The following is a 25,663-nucleotide window of genomic DNA, read 5'->3' on the forward strand; positions in this document are numbered from 1 at the left end:
TATGGTCACAGAATGCATAAACAGTATGGTTGCAGAGCCTATAAACAGCATGGTTGCAGACCCCATATGCAGCATGGTCACAGAATGCATAAACAGCATGGTGCCAGAGCCCATAAACACCATGGTTGTTAAACCCTTAAACACCATGGTTGCAGAGCCTATAAGCAGCATGGTTGTAGACCCCATAAGCAGCATGGTGGCAGAGCCCATAAGCAGTATAGTTGCAGAGCCCATAAACAGCAAGTTTGCAGAGCCCATAAGCAGTGTGGTTGCAGAGCCTTTAAACAGCATGATGCCAGAGCCCATAAACACCATGGTTGCAGACCCCATAAGCAGCATATTTGTTGAACCCTTAAACAGCATGGTTGCAGAGCCTATAAGCAGCATGGTAGCAGACCCCATAAGCAGCTTGGTGCCAGAGCCCATAAACAGCAAGTTGGTAGAGCCCATAAGCAGCGTTGTTGCTGAGCCCATGAACAACATGGTTGCAGAACACATAAACAGCATGTTTACAGAGCACATAAGCAGCATGGTTGCAGAATGCATAAACAGCATGGTCGCAGAACACATAAGCAACGTGATTGCAGAGCGCATAAGAAGCATGGTCATTGAGCACATGAGCAACATGATTGCAGATCATATGAGCAGCATGGTTGCAGAGCCCATAAGCAACATGATTGCAGAGCACATAGGCAACATTTTTACACGGCATATAAGCAGCATGTTTACAGAGGACACAAGCAGCATGTTTACAGAACACATGAGCAGCATAGTTGCAGAGCACATGAGAAGAAGCATGGTTGCAGAACACATGAGCAGCATGGTTGCAGAGCACATGAGAAGCATGGTTGCAGAGCACATAAGCAGCATGGTTGCAGAGCACATAAGCAGCAGCATTGTTGCAGAGCCCAAGAAATGATACCTTGTATTTATGTCAGAAGCAAAACCAACAAGAATGAGTTTTAACAATACCTTGCTCTACCAAGCCATGGTACTTGAATTCTTACTGTGCCTGGGATTGCATAGTAAGTGTAAACTTCTCAGCAGAATAAAGATCCAATAGGATCCCCAGCCGAACAGTTCAGAGAAATGGGATCTGTTATCTAAGAAGCCAAAGCCACATTTCCCCCAAAGCCAGTCATTACGGATTGGATTGCCATTGTCTTTATGAGAACATTTACTAGCACGGACAGGATAGCTTCACTCTGTTCTCCACTCAACAGGGCTGGGTGAGTTACTCATGTTTCAAATTGGCCAGTCCCACTACAGGAAAATACATTTACATAAAAGATTAGATCAGTTGCCAGACAACAAATTGAAGACTTACCTCTTGAAATCCCTCTTAGTGTGGCTCTGATTAAATTGATGTTGCCAAGGGAATGGACTTTTAAGTGAAACGTTAATAGCACTCCAGCTAATTCCAAAGTGTGTCTCACTGCCCCCAGCTCTCAGTGGGACCAGATTTGGTTTCACTTCCTGGTTTGCCCACTCAGCCTGTTCCTGGGAAATATTTAAGTAACATAGGAGAGAAAAAGAAAAACATTGCTGCCAAGTGGAGGAATGAGTTTTAGTTTGGTTTAGATTCAGTTCATGCTGTCATTCTTTTATTTAAAATAGTTTTCAACTTTTATATATAAAGGGTGTATTATATATAGCACGGCCATACTTGGTTGCTATCATAGTTTGTTCTTGCTCATTCCCTCTTCTGTGACACCTTGCCCTGATGTTTTTTCCTGTCCCATTCAATGACTTTTTAAAATTAATTATTTTATTTATTTACATCTCAAATATTGCCCTCCCTTCCAATCCCTCCCTCCCAGAGTTCCTTGCCCCCTCCCCCTCTGCACTCTACCAGAAACTGACTGAGACAGATGCAGATACTTACAGACAAGCAATGGACTGAGGTCGGGGAACCCCCATGCAGTGATTTTTATAGAATGAAACTTCCTAATGCCTAAACTGGTAAGTCAGGTGTGTGTGTGTGTGTGTGTGTGCGCGCGCGCGCGCGAGATCCATTCCAATGTTTGGTGTTTTGTTCAACTGCTCTCTACCGTATTTCTTGAGATTGGCTCTTTCCCTGAACCTAGAACACACTGGTTGACTAGACTGATCAGCCAGAAAACTCCAAGGATCCCCCTGGTTTTGTCTTCCCAGAAATGGAATTGAAAGCCACTCACTGTTTCTGGACAAACTCAGAATTTCATGCTTGCCTTGTGGGGTCTTTACTGACAGAGCTATGTCCCAATCACAGTTGTATAAATTTGAAAAAAATAAAAATAAAAAGCTTACTTGGCAATGAAAGAGATGAGGTTCCCTTGTGGTGACGCCATCCCTTCTACAGAACTGTTTGCTTAGGCACCAGTTGGGACACATGAAGTGTTGGTCCATAATTAGCATAATCATAATTTGATTTTCCACAGATGTGATTGTAGGCTGAGTGACACAATGCCTAATTTTTCCAATGATCAACATCCCAGTTTACTAAGGTGGCATCTTGTTTATCAGACAGTTGACAAGGCTCTGCAAGTACTGGCGCCCTTTTGTGTATGTTTTAAATGATTGTACATGTTAAAGCCTTGCATGAAATTTGGCTATTCGTTCTAAAGCGATATTTGTGTGGTAAAAATATTTAATTTAGTATTCCGGTATCCTCTAGTCTAAAATGCCACTTAGCATATTCATTTCTTTAAAAAAAAATGTTAAGACTTTAGGAAAATCCTGCTTCCTCAAAATCTAATTGTCTAGTTACATCATTTGCCAGGCTAATCTGGAAATTTGATTTTTTTTCTACTTGGAATTTTAATGGTGAAGTCAATTTATGCTTTACTTGGAGATTACCTTATATATATAATTTTTTAGATATATTTATATGTATTTATATGTATATATGTATGTGTGTATATATATGTGTGTATATATATGTGTGTGTATATATATTCAATTAGGCCTCCTGTTTGTGTTGGGCTTTTATCAATGAATGTTTTCAAATTTATATCACTGAATTGTGTTCTCTGAGATAGTTTTCCATTATTCCATTGCACAATGACTTTTTACTACATGTAATATCCAGTCTAAACTCCCCCAGATAATAATTACTTGGATATCTGTTATGCTCAGGGCTTGGACTCTATTCAAAAAATTTATTATCTTGACATTTGAGACTTTATTTAATATTTGATCCTAAGCTTCCCTTCATCCTTTTCTTTCTCATGCTTGTATGGAAAATTCCAGTGTGCCCTGTTATCCTGAGTTCACCTTGCTTCTCTGTGTCCTTCATTTCATGCTGTGCCCCACCATGAGTCCTTCATGAGTGTGCCCCCCTAGTCTTTCATGAGTGTGTCCCCCTAGTCTTTCATGAGTGTGCCCTGATTCTCTGTTGCTTTTCCCTTCACCCCAAGCTGTGCACACTTGTACACCTTGCAACAACTATTATTCCTTACCCAGTGTTGCCTTGAGACACATTGTATCAATTTCTTTGTTTTCTTACATTGTGTCTTCTTCCACCCAAGCACAAACTCCTTCTGATGGCCAGGTTTTGAGCTTAGGCAGTCCCATCTCCCTCTTCACCTGGGATAAGATATTACACACAGAAGCTCGGTCCTGATTTGTTCTCACATAGTGTCCATTCGAGATATGAGATTCTTTCACCTTCTCTTGGTGGCTGTTTGGGGCCACTTAGTTGATGGCAGATGATGACCCCTTATTTCTTCTTGTCTGTCTTTAAGCCAGCAGTGACTCCATGGTGGCATTTTCTGAATGGTTCAAAGCTCCACAATAAAAACAAATGGTGTCAAATATAAATAGGAAAATATTATTTACTGGGGCATTGGGCAGGGAGTGGGGGGGCAGGGAAAAAAAGTCAACTTCTCAGGTCTTTCCACCTTTTGAATTTGGCTGCTTAAAAAACAGCCTAAGAAAGAGCCATCATCAGCTGGACCCTCTGATTCCCTTAGTCTCTTCAGGAGAAGCTTTCTGTGTTCCCTCCTGTCCCAGAGTCTTTCTATTGAGGCTGAGCCACCACCACCACCACCACCCCCCCCCAGCCTCTTCCCTGTTGACAGGAGGTTCAGTGAGTCTCTAGTCTCCGTGGGCAGGAACCTTCAAATGTCATGTGGAATGTGGGAAATTGAAGGTGAAATAATAGAAAAATAAGCAGTGGGTTATGTTCAAGTCAGAAAATCTAATTTTAATTCTTTTATCTACTCATTAATATTCAATGGCTACTTTTGCATAGTAAGCCCTGAGATATGTTAATCTGCATAATATACACTGACCAGACCTCAGAGCTTATTGCTGGTGGGAGGAAAACTCCCTTAATGGAGTGACTACTTATAGGATAATAGGGGATATGAAAGAAAAGGGCAGAGAGCTACAAGAGCCTGTGGTGATTGGTCAGGGGTGTCAGAGGAAGCAGCCCTATGGGGAATACCTATGTAAGCCATTGGCTTGGAGCACTGGGATTTAATTGACAGCCTTGTTTACTCCCTGAAGGTGAGCTTGACCTTCCAAGGGAACTTGGGGCACTGTTTCAAGGGATAGCCTTTTTGAATAAGAATTAGCCCTCTATAGTCCTGTATAGGAAAGGAACTTCCTATGCAGCCTGTGCTTTGTGTAGTACAGTAAACAATATGTATTTGGTCTTGGACCCAGTTGCATACACATATACATGTGCCCACCCACACATATGCATGCACAATACATACACACACAACACATATATACACATAATACATACCCATACACACACATACGTATGTCCATGTGCAGTCTGGTACTTTGCTTGCTCCTGAGCTATATCCTCTTTAATGAACTATTACTAATAACTGAATTGTCCTGAGTTCTGGGAATCATGTGACAGTTACTGAACTTTCGGAGGGTGTCAGACCAGGCAGGCCTAGGGGTGGGTAGCAGGGACACCATCAGAGGCAGAGCCTTTGACGCTGTGAAGTGAGATGCCTACTCTGGGAAGGCAATGTAGAACAGGGCTGGATCATAGCATGGCCAGCTGATAGAGATAGGCTCTGAGAAAGGCTGTCCTGTTTACCCTACACGTATGCCAAGTGCCTCTGCTGTGTCAGCAGAGAAGGCAATGGCAGCAGGGTTTGGCCACTACATGACCCACTCACCAGATTGGAAACACAACGTACTAAGTCAAACTCAAGACAAAAGTGGACATTGGCTCTGAAACATAGATGACATAAAGCTGCTCTGACACATGTGTGACATAAAGCTTGCTCTGACACATACATGACATAAGGCTTACTCTAAAACATACATGACATAAAGCTTGCTCTGACACATGGGTGACATGAAGCTTGCTCTGACATATGGGTAACATCAAGCTTGCTCTTTCAAAGCTTACCTGTTTCTCTTCTGTGGCTCCTGTCCAGAGCTTTCCTTCCCACACTTCCCAGGAAAGAGGAGCTGATGAAATCAGTGTCTTGGCTCCCAGCAGTGTTGTGGAAAGTCTCCTCTGGCTTCAAACGGTAGTAGGCAACCTGGACTACTAGCAGGGTGTTGTGGGTACTCCTTCTCTTGGCCTGCTACCCACCCACTCTTCCCTCTCTTGACACTGCCCCCCTGCTATCACATGGTAGATTTGACAAAAGAACTTTCTCCTCAGGTCACTATTTAACCTCACTGAAATTTTTTTTCCCTTCTGCCTGGAATCCTGGGCCTCTGGGCCTTTTTCATAGGACATCCATGGTGACATTTGCTGTTCTGTTTCCTTGTCACCAAAGCCCTGTGAATAACTCTGTGGCCTGAGTTGTGTATTTCCATCTATTGTGCAGGGTCTTCTCTCGACCAGGCACCAGCAGAGCTGCCTTGCCTGCAGGAAATCTCTCTGCATTTGCCACTGGAGTGATTTCAGAGATGTTGGTTTAACCAGTAATCTCAGCTCCGAGGCCTGTGAGACAGGACGTGAAAGCTGAGATGGGGGACTAGAGTGGGACCCATGCAGATGGCAGTGGAGGCGGGCACGGGATGTTTTCCAGGACACATGCCCCACACGACCGACATGGGAAGCTAGCCTTCAGTGAGGGAAGTGGGCATGCAAAAGAGGGACCAAATTGAACCAGGACATGGCTGCTAGCTAGGATTTAGGGATTAAAAAAAAACAATCAAAATTTATAAATAAAAAAAAGGAGCAGTCTGCTTTGCCCTCAGAGGTTCTGGGATGTGTAGCAGGCAGGTCTGGAACCGTTCTGTGTTACCCGGAAATAGCTGTATGACTGTAACCCAGTGAGAGAGATATGTGCAAGGGAATCATGTGCTTGTAGACTCTGCAGACAAGCAGGCTTCAAAGATTCTGGTCCAAAGTGTACTATGTGTCCAGGTCACGATAAAGTGTGAGACAGCCATATCCCAACTGGTAAAAAGGCCTGAGTGGCCCAGAGGACTATTCAGGCTCTTCTTGAATGATCTGATATCACTGCGATCTGAGAATACATAATCCAGTCTGCATAGGAAGTAGATCCTACCAGCTTGTAAATGGAAAGCCACAAAGCTAGAAAGGTGTTGTCTGACTGCCTGATGCTGGCTCTCAATGTGACACATTAGAAGTCTGGTATTGGCATAGGCATGGCCATTCAGGACCCTAGTGCAGGGCTGGAGAGATGGATCAGCGGTTAAGAGCATGGGCTACTTTTCCAGAGGACATGGGCTCAATTCCTCAGCTCCCACAATGGTACCTCATAACCATATGCAACCCCAGTACTGGGGGATCTGATGCCCTCTTCTGACCTCCATAGGCATTGGCCACCCATAACTTACACAGATATACATGTAGGCAAAACACCCATACACATGCACAGAGAGGGGGGGAAGGTGAGCATATGAGCAAGAGAAAGAAATCTTTGAAATCTTTGTTGTGTGTAACAAATCTTAGTTGTTCTCTGGATACATTTGCAGAATCATGTTCTCTTGATTAACCAAACTTGAATTCAAGGTTACAAATAACCTGATGATTGAAAATACAGGATTGCTTATAGTGACATACACCCCATGGATGAAGCAAGCTTGGTATATTTAAAATAATATTTTCACATGTTATGTTTTCTGGGACATTGAGGCTGAGTGTATTTGATTCCTGTGATCCTTTTGTGCTTATTGCAATGAGAATGGTTTTCTTAATCTGCATGACTATTTCTGGTAAAATATACAAAACATAAAACTTATTTTAGCTATTTGTAAATGTAAAATTCAGTGACTTTAAGCACATCATATTGAGGTACTTTTTTTGTATGTGTCAGGTGTGTGTGGATTTATAGAAGCATGTTGGAGACCAGAGGTCAATGTCTGCTCGCTTCCTCTGTCCCTCTCATTTTATCTTTTGAGATAAGGTTTCTCACTGAACCTGGAACTTTGCAATTCAGCTAGCCTGGCTGTTCATCGAGTTTCAGGGAGCCTTCCCTCTGTGTTGCATGGCGCTGGGACTATGGATGTCTTCTGGGGATCTAAGCTCAGGCCCTTGTCCCTGCATCTTATCAACTGAACGGTCTCCCCAGGTCCTGATGATAGATAGGTTGTGGTTTGTTGTTTGTTTTATTTTGATTTTTTTCATTGATGATAGATCTTTAATGTACCCCTTTGCCTAGGTGACACTAGCCACACCTGGTTTGTCAGCAACAAGATTTTGCCTGTTAAGACAGACATTAAATGACTTGTGCCAGCTACTGCTTCAAATGTTACAACACAGTTTATTGTTTTTGTTTCTGCTTCGGAACATCCTGGTCCATGTAACAAATAATTGAGAAAAGGTATATTTATACTTCACATTTTGGGATAATGGGTCAAATTGCAAGTCTGCCATTAAAATCTCCAACTTGGGTGGAAAACTGGGCTCCCCAGTGTCAAGGCTGATTGGCTGGGGGACAATGCATGAGGCCATCCTTTTAACAGATTGGCTTGTTATAAAGCTACCATTGTGTTAATAAGTTACTATGTTGGTTGTTACTTTGTATCCATCCCTGTGCTAAGCATTTGAGTGACAGTTGCCTTACTTAATTAACTGTTAAGGCATTTCAATTAGGTTAAAAGCCATCTTTATGTAATATAAAACAGTAGTAAACTGTTTTGTAGATTAGAGAGTTGACACTTAGCTTATGATTCAGCCGGTAGAAATGGATGTCAGGCCACCAGCTTAGCCAGTCTGCTACCTCCCTTCTGCTTCATTTCCTAAGCGTTCTTCAAGGTTTTAGATGAAGAGACTGGCAAGTAATGCTCCCTTATCAGACCATTCAGAAAATCCGTATTTAAATGCATGGTGCTGTTAATCTTAATAGATCTTAATAGATATACCAGGCATCAAAGCCCTGTATACATTATTTTAATGGTAAATGTGGGTTTTTTCCCCTTGTTATTAGAGAAGAGGGCTTCTTGGTATGAGGTTGTGTAAGCAGGATGCATTCTTGCTCTGGCTATCTATCATGTCAAACCTGATTACTTGATGGGCAGGCAGGAAGGGCGCAGAAGCTCCTACTGTTGAGTTTCATTAGGTGCAGTACGGAGCCATGGACCAGGAAGAACCATTTGCCAAGCATCTCTTATTCTTTTCTAAAGGTTTTGTTGTAGAGTGCAGAGAGCGAGATGCCACATTCTCTGTAGAACTCTCCAACAGCACTTCTGGGGGAGGCCACGAGGCAGATGTTCTCAGAGCTAGTGTGAATTCTGGGTTTGCTTTTTAACTTGATCAAACAAGTTTCTGCGTTTCTCCAGTCTTTACTCTGATGATTTAAAATAGAAATGTCCTCTGTGGTCCCAAGCATTTGGATCCTTGGGCCCCAGTGGATGTTACTGTCTGAGGAAGTCTAGGAGGCACAGGCTAGCTGGAGAAAGTCTGTCACCAGGGATAGCTTTGAGAACTTAAGGCCTCGCCTACTTGGAGTTTGCTCTCTCTGCTTCCTGCTTAAATAGCACATAAGTTCTCAGATCTTATTTTGCTGTCATGCCTGCCGCTTGCTGCTTCCCCACCATGATGGACTCCTAACCACACCAGTTAGAACCATAAGCCCAAGTAAACTCTTTCTTCTTTAAGTTACCTCTTGCCTTAGTTAGGGTATTACTGCTGTGAACAGGCACCATTACCAAGGCAACTTTTATAAGGACAAACACTTAATTGGAGCTGGCTTACAGGTTCAGAAGTTCAGTCCATTATCTTCAAGGTGAGAGCATGGCAGCATCCAGGCAGGCATGGTGCAGGAGGAGCTGAGAGTTCTACATCTTCATCTGAAGGCTGCTAGTGGAATACTGGCTTCCAGGCAGCTGGGATGAGCATCTTAAAGCCCACACCCACAGTGACAAACCTCCAACTGGTTTGTCACTCCAAAAAGGCTACACCTACTCCAACAGGGCCACACCTTCTAATAGTGCCACTCCCTGGGCTGAGCATAGACCAACCATAACGGCTCTGTTGTGGTATTTTATTATGGGAACAGGAAATAACTAATAAACTCCGCTTTCTAACCTATGGAGTTGAGATGAGCATCGAGAGCACAGTGAATGGTTACCTGCACCTCACCATCTTCCAGCATCCCTTCCACACAGCTGCAGTTGAGATTGCTGTAGTTAGGCCTTGCCTACCCCTTGAACTCTTAGTTCTCAGGTTCAAAGCAAACCCAGAATTCACAGCTCTAAAAACAGTTCAAACAGCCAAGCACATCACCAGATATTTGTGATGTAGTTTAACAGTAGTGTACCTGCCCATTTGGAGAAGTTGGGTAGGTGCTCATTTTGATACTTCTTATGGTCTAGGAATAATAGCTCAGTGGGTAGGATGCTTGGCTTGCATCCATGATACCCTGGGCTCAGTCTTTAGCACCACACACTGGGCTTGTTGATACATATCTATAATCCTAGCCTGCAGAGGTGGGGGCCAGGAAGATCAGGAATTCAAGGTCAGCCTTGGCTGTCTATTAAGGTTGAGGCCCTTGAGGACTATTTGAGACCCTGTCTCAAAACCAGAAAGAACTGTGTAAGGTTGTGTTTTGTGGTCATTGACCCATAAGTGAACACCGAGCCTTTGTATTGTTGCCTTAAGCCCATTAAGCTTTGTCTTACTACCTTGGGCTTATTGCGGTCTGTCATGTGATATTTGTCATCCCTTCAAGAGCATGACGTAGCAAGCACAGCCTTCCTCTCAGTGATCATCATCAGTAACCTGCTCCAAGAGACTAAAACTATCCCGAGGACATGAGACATTGTCAGCTGAGTCTTAGTTCATAGGATTGTAAAAGTACAGTGTGTAGGGACAGAGAGTGCTTGCCGGCCCTGAGAAGATAAACAGAGCTCCTTCCCTCCCAGAATGCATGGTCTTGGAGGGAGAAGCCAGGGTAAGAGTTGAGCCCAGCTTAGCATGACAGACAGCACTCTGGCCTGGAAGACAGCATGCTCGTGCGTGGTCTCAGCATTTCCCCTCTTATATTATAAGGCCAGTTCGTGCAAAAGAATAATCATGAAATCCTAATTCACAGGATGTTGAGGTCGTTTAGGAATACTGTAGCATTCATCCAGTGGCCCGTCACTGATTTAAAATGACGTGCAGTCATAATACAGCCAGTCATGCTAAGCTTGACAGCAGCTCTGTGTTCAGATTTGTGGGATGTTAGGTTTAGTGGGGAACTTGGCAAGCATGCTTGCTCAAGGGTGAGGTTTCGCCTCCGCCTCCCATGACTGCACTCACTGTTGTGGAATGAGAACACCTTGGCCCCAGTCATGGCCTACCCCTTCCTTTCTCTGCTTCATGCAATGTGTACCCAGCCTCTGCTCGTATATCTTTCTGAGAGCCAAGCTATCTCCATACTCTTGGTTCCTAACTGGGTAATGAAATCCAGTCACATGGGTGACAGCACTCTAAATGTCCCTGAGCCGTACGTAAGGCCAGCCTCAGTGCAACGCGAGGTTGCCTCAGCACTTGTCTCTTGGGCAGACTAACTTCAGTGCCATTTAAGATGATTCTTCACATTTTAAATTTTTATTTTATTATGTGTCTGAGTATTTTGCCTGCATGTTTGTCTGTACATTCCTTGTGTGCAGAGGCCAGAAGAGGACCCGTTTGAAATGAAATTATAGTTAAGAATCATGATGTGTGTGCTGGGAATTAAACCCAGGTCCTCTAGAGAAGCAGTTGCTGTTTTAGCCACTGAATTGTCTCTCCAGCCCATCACATTTTAAAATGTGATGAGAGCTGAGAGCTGAATGGGAACAAAGTAGCAAAGAAGCCGCTTCAACCCTGTGCCCTGTCAGTTCTCAGGGTCCCAGCTGGCCAGAGGGAAATCACAGCCACATTCCAAATCTCCCTTGAAGGTTTTACCATCGCTCCTTCATCTAGCCATTGATAATACTCTGGGAGAGATCCCTGGGATACAAGTATTTAAGAGACTTGGTTGCATTAGTTCATAAAGAACTTGAGGCATTAGCTTAACTTGTACACCATAGTGCAGTGTGAAAGAAATATTTGCATGCCCCAAGAAGACACAATAGAGCCAGGAAATTAGCCAATGAGGTCAGTGCAGCTTCCAGAGGTGGTGCCATGGGACCTCAAGGCAGGGCAGGCATTAGATTGTAGATCAACAATAGCCTGCCACTCAGAGATCCACCTGCTTCTGCCTCCCCAGTGCTGAGATTAAGGAATTCGTCACCATGCCCATCTGGAATGTCCCTTTTTAAGTCTTTGCTTTGGAGTCTTTCAAGTCAGTGATGTGGGAGTCTGAATTTACATAATCAGAACCTAAAATATAGATTGCACAAGATAGAGTATGGTGGTGTGATTGCTGCCGTTTCTGGGATGCACCACGCATAGTAATGTCATAGGATTGTGCTTTAGATTTACGGAGATTGTGAGCTTTGGGCTGGGGATGTACCTCAGTGGTAGAGCACTTGCCTAGCATGGCCAAAGCCTTGGGCTTGGCACCCGCACCATTACAAAACAACCAGAAAAAAGGTTCTTGATTTGTTTTTGCTCCATTTTTCATCTTTTCTTTTGCAGCTGTCACTACAAGGCAAATTCAAATGCATGAAAGCCTGTGTTTAGATCCCAGAACTGTGTCTTTGCTCCTTGCTCTACTACACAGGAGTGTGCAGTCAGTGTCTGCCATCCCTACCGATCAGAAAGCAAAAGTGTGCAGATTCCTCCCCTTCTGCAGTCAGAGCCTTAGGACCTTTTGTTTCTCTATCAGAAAGCTCATCCTTAATCCTTAGTCACTTGGGAAAATAAGTATTTTCCTCTACGTCCCTTCTATGCTCCTTTTGGAAGACGGGAGGGAACATTCAGTCTCAGCCTCCTGGTCTCCACGTCTGCTAGAGTCCATTCTTAGACTGACCCAGAGCTGAGTTTTTAAGTTAAAATGCACGAGTGTGTGTCCTGTCTCTGCCTGGGAGTGGTAAAGATGAAGCGAGTTTGGGAACCCATTAGCATAGCGAACTGGATCACAGAGACACAGCCGCCTGTCTCTGCAGCTGGCCTGTCAGAATTACCGAGCCAGTCTTTGTCCCGTTTTATCCTGCCTAAAGTGTGTGATTTGTTCTATTCTGAGCAGCACGGCCATTTAGGATTGTCACAATTCATCCTTCCAGCTTGGTACTTTTGTGTTCTGCTGAGGAGGAGAAAAGAGGATGAGTTCAGCTATGGTTTCTAAAATCAGCCCGAATGGTTCTCTTGGCCTGGATAAAGAAACTGAAACACCGGGCACTGTGGCTTTTAGTTGACAGCAATGTCTTCATCCTGAGAGCCTCTGCTGAGTTCTACGTCTGTTCCTTTCAACAGGATAAATCTCTGGTTTGGGTGAACTTGGATAGAGAGGAGTGAGGCTTGTTAAGTCATGGGGTGGGTTTGTTCAACCCAACGTTAACAGCAGGCACAGTAAAGCAACAGCAAGATATTTCTTCACGTATGGAATTAGAGGTTTTGGTTTGTTTGTTTGTTTGTTTGTTTGTTTGTTTGTTTGTTTGTTTTTAAATGTGGTTTCAGTGATGATTCCTAATCTGTTCAAAAATCAATTGATATACTGCTTGCCAGAAAGATTATTGGTATAATTGGAGGAGGGCGGGTGGGCGTTGATTGATATTACATATAAGAGACTAAATATTTCATTTTGTCCCAGGAGTATACTTTAGAATTCTATACAAAAGAGTCATGTGAATCGGGCTGAAGAAGAGGATATAGCTCAATGGTAGATGGCTTACTTAGCATGCACAGGTTCTAGGTTCGATTCCCAAAGGGGAAGAGAAAAGGGAGGGATACCATGAGTCTAGTTTAAAAGATGTTTGTAGCATTGTTACTAATAAACAGCGAACGGCTTTTAGAACTGTGACACACTCACGATGCTTTCATCAGAAATAATGCCTGGAGACTTTACAACATGAAAAATCCCATAAGATTCCAAAGGAAACCTTGAAATTATGCCAGGAAATTTTACAGTGGCATCTCTGTTCGTTGCAGGCCAGGAGCAACAAAATAACAAAACTCAATGGGAAAAAAAACTCAAATATTTACTTTTTCTCTTAAGAAATACCAATATCTTTACTTGTAGAAAATGGAAAATATTAAAAAGACAGAGATATAGTATGGGTCTGTGCCTGGGATACAATGTTTCATTCTCTGTTAAAATGCCTTGTGAATTACTGCTGTGGTTAGACTGTACTTTGATTGTCTCCCCAAGTGTCAGCTAGTCTTTTGCTGAGAGGTCAGAGGACTATCTCTGACCCATGCTTTTTGAAAGTTGTATTTTGTGTTTTTCACAAAAATTTTAAGTATGTTGGGAGTTTGAAAACCACGTAAGGGGGTAATGATCTTGGAGTCCTAGGATACATAAACTATAACAATGTGCTTATGGTTTCTTCTCTTCAGGCATTCCTCGGATCAAAACTACTTGCAGAGTTTCCGGTTGACCAGCATTCATAGGGTAAGATGAACATCTCCAGTGGTGAACACATGGCACAGATTATTACAATTTAGTTGGTAGCTTGGGGCAAAAAGAAATACAGAAAAAGATTGCCATGCTTACAGATGTTTTGAGTAAAATCACTTTGATATTTTTAGCCTGATTAAGCAGAAATTTAAATCTGTGTTATTTTAATTAAAATGTCATCTTCCCACCCTCTGTGGGTTCTGTAAGCAGAAATGAACGTGTTTAATGGATTCCTTTTTTGTTTGGTTTTATCACTAAAGACTAATGGAATATAATATAATCTATGAGACAGCGTCCATGCCTACTTATTTGATCTGGGCATATTATCCTTTTTGTTGTTCCATGGATTGATTGGTTATGAGACAGAGTCTCTTGGATGGCAGGCTGATCTTAAACTCACTGTGTAGCTAAGGAAGGCCTTGAACTTCTAACCCTCTGGACTCTACCTTCCAAGTGCTGAGATTTCAGGTATCACCATGCCTCTATGCCCTGTTGCGAATCAAACCTAGCTCTATGCCTTCTGGGTAGACACTGTTACCAGGGGAGCTCCATTCTCAGCTCCCAGGGTTTGTTCACGTAACCCATCTGCCATGTTTCTATTCGACAATGTAACTCTCTTGAGTGAGCAAATCAGAAGTGTAAGCCTGTCCACACTTGCTTCCAGCAGACATGAGTCCTTTTCAAAACTATGGAAAGTATGTCCTGTTAGCTCTGTGGCAGAGTGTTTGACTTACTGTGGTGGGGACTGAAATCCCTCACTGACTCCAGAGTGGTGAATACACCTGCCTTTTTAAAAGTATCACCCATCTCTGACTCCTTCCTTCCTTCTTTCCTTCCTTCTTTCCTTCCTTCCTTCCTTCCTTTCCTCTTTTAAAAATTATATATATCCTCCTAAGTTTTTTTTTTAAACTTACATTTATTTATTTAATGTATGTGAGTACACTGTCACTGTCTTCAGACACACCAGACAAGGACATCAGGTCCCATTACAGATGGTTGTGAGCCACCATGTGGTTGCTGGGAACTGAACTCAGGACCTCTGGAAGAGCAGTCAGTGCTCTTAATCACTGAGCCATCTCTCCAGCCCTTTAAATTTTATTTTATGTTTATTGGTGTTAGAACTCTTTCAAACAAAGATAAAATCCACTGAAGTGGGCGTGTGTTTCCACACGAATCTGTTGAGCCGAGCAAGTCTTTGAAAGCTAGCAGACTCTGCACTCAGGTGCTCCTGACTCTGGCGGTCTCTCCATTGTTTGAGTTGTCTCATATCCAAACTCTGTGCCTTGGCTGCAGGCTCGCTGTCACTCTCCTTGCCCCATGCTCCTGGCTTTAGCCAGAGTGCACCCTTTCTGCTCCTCAAACCTCCCAAGCTTACAGCTCTCTCTGCCTGTAGTGGTCTTCCTCAGTTGGGCTGGGTGACTCTATTTTAGTCTCTCTTCTAATGACTGTCCTCCAAACAAGTCATCACCGTCCTTCTCGAGGCTTGCAGTCTTCATAATGTCTTTGATCTTGCCACGGCTTTGTGCTTGGCAGTTGTTTCTTCTCTTCCTCCTTGGTAAAATACGTAAGGGCCGGGACCCGGCAACTGAGGGTTGAACCTGGGGCCTTGTACATGCTGGGCAAACATTCTAAACTGGGATTGTCTGTCGTGTCCGCCTCTGTTTCCCTAAGACTTAGATGTGTTGGCACACTGCAGGCATTGTAAGTATTTGGAGTGCAAGTAGGTCGAGCTCTGAGCTTCATTCAGTGCGGCTGTACAGGAATGTCCATCCACTCCCTTTATGCCTAAGAACATGAAGAGCTTACACAAGAGGTACTCACAGAGTTTACAAGGTCTAGCCCATCCTCCCACTCATTTGGTCCAGGCTACACAGTCTGGAGAAGAGGTGTGACACTCTCCGTTCTGTGTTTAACAGGATCCCAGTCCTGGGGGAGCAGAGATAAGACAATTCTCACTCTGGCTGTGGTGTGCTTGCTCGCCATAATTGAATATGCAAATGTTAACATTAAAGAAAGGATTTAAATGAATCAGGATTTAAGGTATAATAATTGGTCTATCCCAGATCACTGATTGGTCTCCCTCAGATCACTAATTGATCTATCCTAGATCTAAAATCTCTCATTTTTATACTTTAGGGAGAATTATAAATGTTTCCTTGAGTATATTTGCAGCTTCGTGTGTCTAAGGAAGACTATTAATAGTGTTTTCAAGCCTGTCCCTGGACTATAACCCAGGGACTTCTGTCTGTGGAGAGATAACGCATCGGCTCTGGATGGTTTTCTTATTTATTCCTTAAAGAGTGGGCTCTGGTTTCTATAGTCCCTGTAACTGCTCTGTGAAGAGTAGGCCACGGTCTCTACAGATGCTCGCTGTCCTCTGCGTGGGAACCTAAGGGGGAATATGTGAGTCACAAGAGACTATGGAAGGTCTGGGTGTGGCGCCATTTATTATTGATTATTATTAGTATATAGAATGTTAAGAATATTAGGGGTTTGGGGGGAGTTGATCAGGAAAAAAAATTTTTTAATACTGAGAAGTGACAAGGGATTTGAGCTTGGCTTCTTACTTACGCCATCTCTGTAAGAATTACCCATCCACCAGTAACTTCCAATAACACAACTCCATCTCCCATCATTTAAAATGTGTTTTAGAGTCCATGTGGTTGTACACAATTACCACCCAAACATTCAGGAAATTGAGGCAGAAGGATCCTGAGGCCTAGGTTAGCCTGGGCTACATAACAAACTCCCATCTAAAAAAAACTCCAAGGTCAAAAACCAATGTAATATTTAAGATTCAAAGTGGATGATATAGTAGCCTACTAAATGCATTTATGATCAATATTTCCAAAACAGAGCATTATCAACTAAATTTAATATATGATGTGTTCTGCGCCTGTAGAAACAGATTAAAGCAACCTTCTTTAACCTTCAGAGCAGTTTAGAACTGGCCATGGTAGAGCACTGTAATCTCAGCACAAAGTTAGGCAGAGGGAAGCCAACATAGTCTGCACAGTGAGATCCAGGCCAGCCAACGCTACATCATGAGATCCTGTCGCAAAAACAAACAGAAATGCCCCACCTTCATTGGGATTTCAATTTAATTTATTTGTTCAGTACCTTTCTCCTGGGGCTTCCAATGAGTAAAGTGATTTTTATCTAAAACATTACTTACGATTGCTTAACAAAACAAATTAGGGATTTGCCAAATGACCGTTTCCTGCCTCCATTTGCTTTTTCTGCTTTTTGACTGGTAACAGCTTCTTTCCCTGAAGCTCTGACTCGTGTGCTCACAGAATGTTTTCTTCCCTGCCTTAGAGGATCCGACCACCCCTCCACACCTAGACAACAGTTCTGTTCTGCACTTGCCAGAGTGAAATGGTTCCTTTCAAAGAGTTCTTGTCTGAGGCCCTGTTCCCTCCCTGGACAGTCATGGCATATCACAGTGGATTAAGGCCCTGTTACTGTTTGGGGCTGAACATCATTTCCCAGGTGGAGCCCTAAGTGACAGAGAACATCAGAACCTGACGTGTGGCACTTCCTCTCAGAAATCAGCCCCATTAATGGTCATCTTAAAGACCTCTTGGGCATTGGGAAGGCCGCAGTCAAATGCCTTGGTTGGCCTCTGGGTCATCAGTGGCCCGAGTGCAGTCCAGAGACCCCAGCGCTTTATCCCAGCATCCCAGCAGATGCCATGCGGAGCAGAATTGCTCATTGTTCAACAGAATCGTGAGAAACAATGAAATGTTTATTTTAAATACTGAGATTTGATGGGGGGTTTTGTTTGATTGGTTTGTTTGTTTGTTTTGGGTAGACCAAATTAACAGTGGCAGAAATTGGTGTCTTAACGTGAGGTACTTCCATAATGAAATCCATGGAAGGGGCACAGCACACAGCCAGCAGAGAAGACCTTTATCCTCAATGAAGATACAGTCTTCCTGGTAGTTGAGGACCAGTGAGGAAGCTGTTACTGGGGAGGATACAGAATGCTACCCGCTTTTGTATGGACAGGAAGTTCAACAAACCCTCACCGACTTGGAACCTAAGAACCAGCAGATGAGCTGCAGGTGGGAACCTGCAGGCAAGTTTTCAGCAGAGCATTGAAGGCTCCTTTTATAGCCACAACGATCCAACTGTTGGGAGATAGATGGATTAAGGAATATTCAGGTTTTAAACAGGCTTTAGAAGAAATATTTCCTGTCTAAAATTGTCTGGAACCCTAAAAAAAAAATTCTTATAAGATTTTTTTTTAATTCCTTGTTTCTGTACCTCACACACAAAGGCTTAAAAAAAAAAAAAAAGAAAGAAAGAAAGAAATGATTTCAGCCGGGCGTGGTGGCACACGCCTTTAATCCCAGCACTTGGGAGGCAGAGACAGGCGAGTTTCTGAGTTCGAAGCTAGCCTGGTCTACAAAGTGAGTTCCAGGACAGCCAGGGCTACACAGAGAAACCCTGTCGCAACCCCCCCCCCAAAAAAAAAAAAAGATTTCAGGTCTAAACATTGGACGAAGGACAATGTTGTCAGTAGCACTCAATTTCACAGTAAAAAGGGCTCGTATGTAAGACCCTTAATCACAGTAACCTCAGAAGTGCCCCTCTCTCTTCTCAGCCAGATGTGATGTCCCATAGCATCCTGACTTGATTCAGATGGCACAATCCTGGTCTCAAGGCAGAACTTGAAGCTATGGTGGGTGAAACTTCTGCAGGAGGGTTGGCGTCTCAGTTAGGTTTCATTAGAGACATCATGACCACAGCAACTCTTACAAGGACAACATTTAATTAGGGCTGGCTTACAATTTCAGAGGCTCAGTCCATTGTCATCACAGTGATAAACAGGGCAGCATGCAGGCAGACATGGTGCTGGAGAAGGAGCTGAGAGTTCTACATCTGAATCAGCAGACAGCAAAAGGAGATTGCATCACACTGAGCATAGCTTAAGCGCTTGAGCGTTAAAGAACTCAAAGCCCACCTCCAGAGAGACACTGTCAGCATGGTCACACCTTCTAATAGTGGTGTCACTCCCTGTGGCTAAGCTTCCACACACATGAATCTAGAGAGGCCATGCCTATTCAAACCACCACAGTTAGTATGCTTTGCATATAAAAAAGACATGTTAATCATTTATGGCCAGAAGATTGTTGGAGCATAACTATGCATGTATTGCTACAGAGAGGTACAGCCAAGTTTCCTCGCCCCTTCTGGGCTAGCCTTGGGACTCAGTAAGTGGTTTGTTTGAACAGAAAGCTGTATAGGTTCTAGTGTTAGAACCAGCTATCTTACTATTGTATGAGGAAATTTTGGGCTGGCCAAATCTGTGAAGGAAAGGGCCCATAAAATCTCAATCACTTGATCTTCCTGGGATTTGGGGCATGGAGATTCAAAATAGAGAACAGTTAGACAAAACATTTTTACCCATATGCTGTGGAGCCCTCCCTCTGCGTCCTGCTTGGGCCATCTCCCAGGTCCTATGACTGTGAACATGACACCACACACAGGCATCTGAGTGTTTTCCCTGCGTTTAGCACCTGCATATTAAGATATCTTAATGTGCTGAAAACTGTAAGATCCTACAGTGTCACGGGATCAAAATGTGAATGCATCTGACTCATTTCTTAACCACTGTTCGAGCTTACTAGGTCCTAATAAATTTTAACTCAGCTGATTCTGTTCATTATCTTTCTGTTGCTATAACAAAGTTCTTAGGATAATCAGTAACAAAAGTGGGGTCGTATTTCCAGAGGTTTCAGTCCCTGGCTGGTGGCCCCACTGTTGGGGGCCTGGGGTGACCTGGCATGCCTGACCATGCATAGGAGACTGTTGTGGGAGAAACTCTCACTTTCAATGGTTTGCCCAAGACTAGGAACCCAGACCTTGCTTTCTTTCTCGAGGATCCAGGGCCTTTGAAGTAGCATCAAGTTCTCAGCATCTAAAGACTCTGAATGCTTGTTTATTTTCACTAGTTATTTTGGAAATGGTTTCAAAGTAAAAGAAGGACTACTGGGAAATCAAGATGCCTAACTTGAGTGTTGTTATTCCCATCTTGGAGACACTGGGATGAGGTTGTCAGATGAATTCATATGCTTTGAAGAGCCTTGATGACTTTTTAATGAGATTTAAAAGTCGAAGGAACGGGATTGGGACCATAAAATCCATTACTCTCCACATTATTTCTTTGAAGTGATTTAGTGCATTTGTGTGTTAGAAACCGAGATCTCATTTGGACCGAGTCCCCCTCATTGTTTGCTAATATGTGGTCTGGAGAAAGTCTGGAGCACAAACCGTATTCACTGGCATAATGGCTCCCACTCTACACACGTCATTAGACACAGAAAGGTTTCAGGCCTTCCCTGCACCTGTGAACCCTGATGAAGGAATTAAAGAGGAAGCCTTAGTTCACTCGGAAACATTTAGTGGAAATCTTTAGCTGGGGACTCGTATTAGGAAGTCTGTGACTTTGTAACTGGAAAAGTCACAGAAAACACTTGAACCCTTGTTTCTGGGGCTATAATAGAACTCAGTTCTGATGCAGATGCCAGGCAAAGAGCTAAATAGCTTTTTCTCTAGCTCTTAGAAAACTGAGATGTGGCATAGTTAATTGGATTTACTGAGGTCATACGGTCTGGTGCAGACAAGGCTTACAGTCTGAGTTCCAGTTGTAATTGTTTGTCCCTGACAGTTTTATTACACTGGGTAAGGTGAGTTCTTTGGGCCAGTCTTTCATGTTTATAACATATGAAGAAGACCTAGTATGTGTCTTTCTGCCTTGTTTAAGTATGAAAAGGTTTGATATAAAATGCACTTTGTAGATAATAAATTAGGATATTAACTGTAAATTATTTTTATTTGATCTTATTAATAAGAACTTTATCAAAGGAATTTGATGATCTGATGGGTTAGCTGATTTGAAAAAAGTCTTACTTAGCCAGTATCCAAACTTGACATTGAGGTTTGATATCACCTACACATGTGTTGGGCCACATTCATGTATCCTACCTTCATATATCCTGACATATGTGAAAAGCAGCATAGCCGTGCCTGGTCATGTTTTAAAAGCAAGATGGAGAAAGTTTACAGTTAATATCCTGATGGGATAAACAGGGCAAACCTTATGTGCTTGGGGTCCTCTGAGCAGTTCATTCGTCCCAGTTCCTCCTTAAGATTATTTTACACGGTTGCCATCAGTTCTAGTTTTATATCTCTTTCTGTGATGGAGAAAATATAATATTTACGAGAATCTGCTGTCTAAGAAATACCGCGATGTCAGCAGCATGCTGGCCATGATGCTTACCTGGTGCAGTAGAATTTCCCAATGAGTTCATATCTGCAATGCGGGAGAAGACTATGAAAATAATGTTTCATGCATCAAATAGCTTTTTTGCTTATTTTTTTGGTTTTGTTGAGAAAGGCTCTCTCTCTATATATAGCCCTGGCTACCATGGAACTTGTTGTGTAGACCAGGCTGGCCTTGAACTCACAGAGATCCACCTGCTTCTGCCTCTGTACCCAGCTTCAGATATCCATTTTTATTTCCTTGGCTGGGGATTGAACAAGGGCCTTACACATGCTACCATTGCTCTACCATTGAGTCACACCCATTCCCCTGGTACCTTATACTCCCTGCAGTTTATCTTCTCAGCATATATAAACCTTTACCAACCCTTCTCAAGAAGGTTCCGTGGACACCAAAACATAATTTCTATGCTCCATTAAAACTATTGTAACCTGTGGATCAAGCCCAATTGCAGAACATGTGCTTAGTTTATCCAAAGGCCCTGGACTCAATTCCTAGCACTGGAAAAATAATGCTAGCATTTCAAAATGTTTTTATAGTTCAAGGTCATCAATGTGTGTGCAATTTAACCACCATATATGATTAAGGTAGATGCTGAGGATGGGGTTTTACCAACTGCAAGGTAAAATAATATTAACACAAAGGCTGACTGTATCCAATGACATCACTTCAGGGAAATGCAGCTTTATTTCTGAGCCCCATGTGAAAATAATGTTTTTACCCTGTGGCTTTTCTGATGAGTTTAGTCGGCTAAATTTTCATAACACTGTGAATTCTGATTTGAGCAGATACATGGCTTTAAACTGGTATAGAAATTTCACGATACAATAATCAGGCTGACAGATACAGGCAAGATGTTGCCTATGAGACTAGACAAGAGGTTAACTTATGTAAAATAGTTTGGAAGGGCTAAGTGTTACAGTTTTTAAATATATCACACTGAAATTTCAGCAAGAAACTTCTGGAAAATTGAAAGGAAGGAAGTCCAGGGGTGGGGTGTAGTTCGATGCATGTGGGAGGGGGATCATCTATAGAGCTTTATCAGGATGCACCCTAGGTGGCAACCCACACAAAATATATGCCAGTGTGGCATTTCAATGGAGAGTGCCTCTGAAAACAGCATCTCCAAGATATTTTTGCTTTCTCGTAGAATGAAGACAAAGTCAGAGATGGTGTGTCTGAGAAACTTCAAAAGGTGTAGACCTCCCGATTGAAGCATACCTGATTTGGTTCATTTTCCTTCATAATAGTAAGTATAAATGTGTACAGGGCCAAGTAGGTCAATGTCAGCTTGAAGTCTTTGCTGAGCAATCTGCTCCTGACAAATCTTTTTATCATTGCTTGAGCTGTTATTTCTCCACGTATCAGTTTGAAATATTAAATGACTATAACTCTCAAGAACTGTAGGGAATGACTAAGATTATAAACTCAGGCTGTCAATGTCCTTAGAGATATGATCCACGCTTACTTTCCATTATAAGAAATCCCACTGTAGTGTTCCAGGTGGACAGTCATTTTATCCATCGAGACCCAGCTGGCACAGAGACCTGAAATTAGATGACTCTAGCCTTGCACGGTAGCACGTTTATAATCCTACCAGGAATTCAAGGTCAGCCTTGACTACATTATGAAATTTAGGCCAGCTTGGGCTACATGAGATCCTTCACCCTCAAACATGTCTTTCTTTATAAACCTTCTACCAATCTGGCTCTGCCGCTGAAACAAACCCACACATCCCTTCATCCATGAGGTGCACATTGCTACTTTTTATAAGGAGACATAAATACCCATTCACCCAGATGAGGTACCCACAGGTCAACCCTGCTTGGTAAACCAATGGGTTTATTGGGTTTACTGACAGGAAGACAGGCAACAAATCACAGAAGCTACAACACTAGCAGACTGCAAGCTTGCAATGCTGTAAAAATCCTCTGTCCTCCAGCACCCTAGTTTGCCATTCTCCCCATTCCAACACCCCTTTCCCCCTATGCCTTGTACTAGCATATCCCAAAACTGAGTAGCTCCAGGGAGGGGCAAGATTGGGAGTGGGAGATAGACTCTCAGCTGAGGGTCCGGTGACACTCCTCATGCTTTCTGGAGGGAATGCTAACAGCCTCATTACCATTATCCCAGGCCTAGCCTCTGTACCATGTGTCTTATTTACTACCATGACCACACAGCCCAGCTATTCTGTCGGTCGCCACAGTAGTGCCTGATCCACAGGTGTCCAATGTCACAGAAATGTTCCCTTCTGTCCTTGCTGACTGTCTCCCCTTCCTCATGGTCCTACACAGGGGATGGTTTGAGGTAACCCCACTCCTGGTCTTTTTTTTTTTTTTTTTTTTTTTTTTTGGTCCTGTTTCATCTTGAACTGGATGTTAGGTTTCAAGTAGGATCTAACTTAATAGAAACAAAACTGCTGGCCCCAAATTATCTGGGAATCACAGTTAACATGGCCAAAGGTTGGGTCATTATTAGAGAATAACAGTTGTCACTCAAAGTATGCACACTAGGCTAAAATCCATTAAGACATTTTTATGTTATTTCACTCAGGAACATTTTCTGTGATTCCTTTCTATTGAGTTCATGGTACTTTGTGGTCAAATAACTAATAGAACGTTCTGTTAGCATGGTGTAATTCTCTCGGGACCAGGGTAGAGAGCAAGATTAGCTTCAGTGAGAGGAAGACAGGATGAGAAGAGTCAGGGGTCAGATCTACTAAGCTAGAGGAAAGCACGGAAGCCCTGTCGAATTTTATAGACAAGCGGAGGAAGTTGGATACATAAGATACTATTCTCAGAGAGGTCCATTCTGGGAGGAAAAGCAAGGGATTGAGGGGTGGCTTAAGAAGTGGAAAAGGAGCCAGGCTGTGGTGGCGCACACCACCACCGCCAGCATTTGGGAGGCAGAGGCAGGTGGATTTCTGAGTTTGAGGCCAGCCTGGTCTATAAAGTGAGTTCCAGGACAGCCAGGGCTATACAGAGAAACCCTGTCTCGAAAAACCAAAATAAAAAAGTGGAAAAGCTGGCAAGAATATGTGGTCAGATGGGCAGGACATGTCAAGGATGTCAACACGGGAGAGAGTTGACCTGTAGCAGCCTCCATAACAGGCTCCTGGGATTTAGCTTGCAGCACTCCTAGGACTCAAGGCTGGGTACTAGTCTCTCCAGGAGAACCAAAGAGGCTTCTCTGCGATGGTCCCAGAGAAATGGCACCTAGAGAGTCATTGAGGCTCTGGGAAGGTGATGATTTACCACTCAGGAAGGCAAGAAAAAGCCCTTGGACACAGGATAGATGCCCTGCCAGTCAGTTACTGTGATTTTCTTTCTGTTGTCTGACCAAATGCCATGCAAGCTCCAAACAGTCCCTTGTAAGTAACACTCTGCCATCTTAGAGGTGATGTGGAGCTTAGGAATTAGGGTTTCTAAACACAAAGGGCGTAAGCGATGCTGAATTGATGTTTTTCAGGACATGATTACTTTAGGGATCTGACCCTTATTCTGACTCTGCCTCAGCCTCACCGCTATCCCGTAACCTTGCTCGTCATCCTAGCCCCAAAAGGTTACGTGGGATAAACAGGAAGTTCACCTTAGACCCCAGAGTGTCATGAACACACCAGAAGGGTTCACAGAAAACATTATTGATGAGATCATTTATTTTAAAAGGTCTGAATTCTTCTCAATGTGAAAAGATAAAATACATCTTGTTATCGAAGCTAAGAATAATCAGCAAAGGACAACACCGTCATTCTGTGTCTCTTCACCTCTGTGCTGTCCCATTACACAGGAAGCCCCTTTGTTCTCTTCAGGGCTTCTCTTCACCACTCCTTCTTCCTTTTTTTTTTTTTTTTNTTTGGTTTTTCGAGACAGGGTTTCTCTGTGTAGCCCTGGCTGTCCTGGAACTCACTCTGTAGACCAAGCTGGCCTCGAACTCAGAAATCCGCCTGCCTCTGCCTCCCGAGTGCTGGGATTAAAGGCATGCGCCACCACACCCGACTTCACCACTCCTTTTTAAACCGTTGCTGTTGTTTCTCTTTTAACTGCCCTGAGGTTTGCACAGCCAAGTTACATAGTGAAGGCAGAGAAAGAAAGGGGAAATTCATTCAGCGGCCATTTGCCTTATGAGGAGTGGGTAGAACCCTCCAAGCCTGAGGGATACTGTTGTGAAGCAGGGTTTGCACAGAAAGGCCCTTTTGCAGGGATCGAAACAACCCTTCAATGGTAAAGAATACTCCAGACACAGGCTCTATCTAGAAAGGGGCTTCTTCAGGGTTTTAGAGGGTAGACACGTAATATAAGCATAATATCTTAGAGTGAAGATACAACAGAAGGTTAACTGAAGAGCTGCCTCAGATATTCCCCCAAAGCCCTTTACAGATAGATGTGCCCCCAGTTGGTCCCCAAACTAAGGGACTTTATAGTTCAGTGTGATTTAGGTTAGAGATAAAACCTTACATGCCCCCCTG

General features: G+C 43.2%; 1 protein-coding gene across 2 annotated transcripts in view; it reads left to right on the forward strand.

Moving 5' to 3' along the window:
• Positions 1 to 25,663, forward strand: part of Lrrc8b (leucine rich repeat containing 8 VRAC subunit B) — a 65,528-nt gene that overhangs the window by 29,384 nt on the left and 10,481 nt on the right. Inside the window, exons 1-4 of one of the 2 annotated variants that reach the window (XM_021162345.2) lie at positions 7 to 1,229; positions 1,821 to 1,962; positions 13,847 to 13,901; positions 22,349 to 22,447. The gene's annotated coding sequence lies outside the window, so the exon portion shown is untranslated. Of the gene's footprint in view, positions 1 to 6; positions 1,230 to 1,820; positions 1,963 to 13,846; positions 13,902 to 22,348; positions 22,448 to 25,663 lie in introns of those variants that run through there. The other variant, XM_021162346.2, reaches the window with a different exon arrangement.

This window comes from Mus caroli, chromosome 5, assembly GCF_900094665.2.
Source record: "Mus caroli chromosome 5, CAROLI_EIJ_v1.1, whole genome shotgun sequence".
In the NCBI taxonomy this organism is placed as follows: Eukaryota; Metazoa; Chordata; class Mammalia; order Rodentia; family Muridae; genus Mus; species Mus caroli.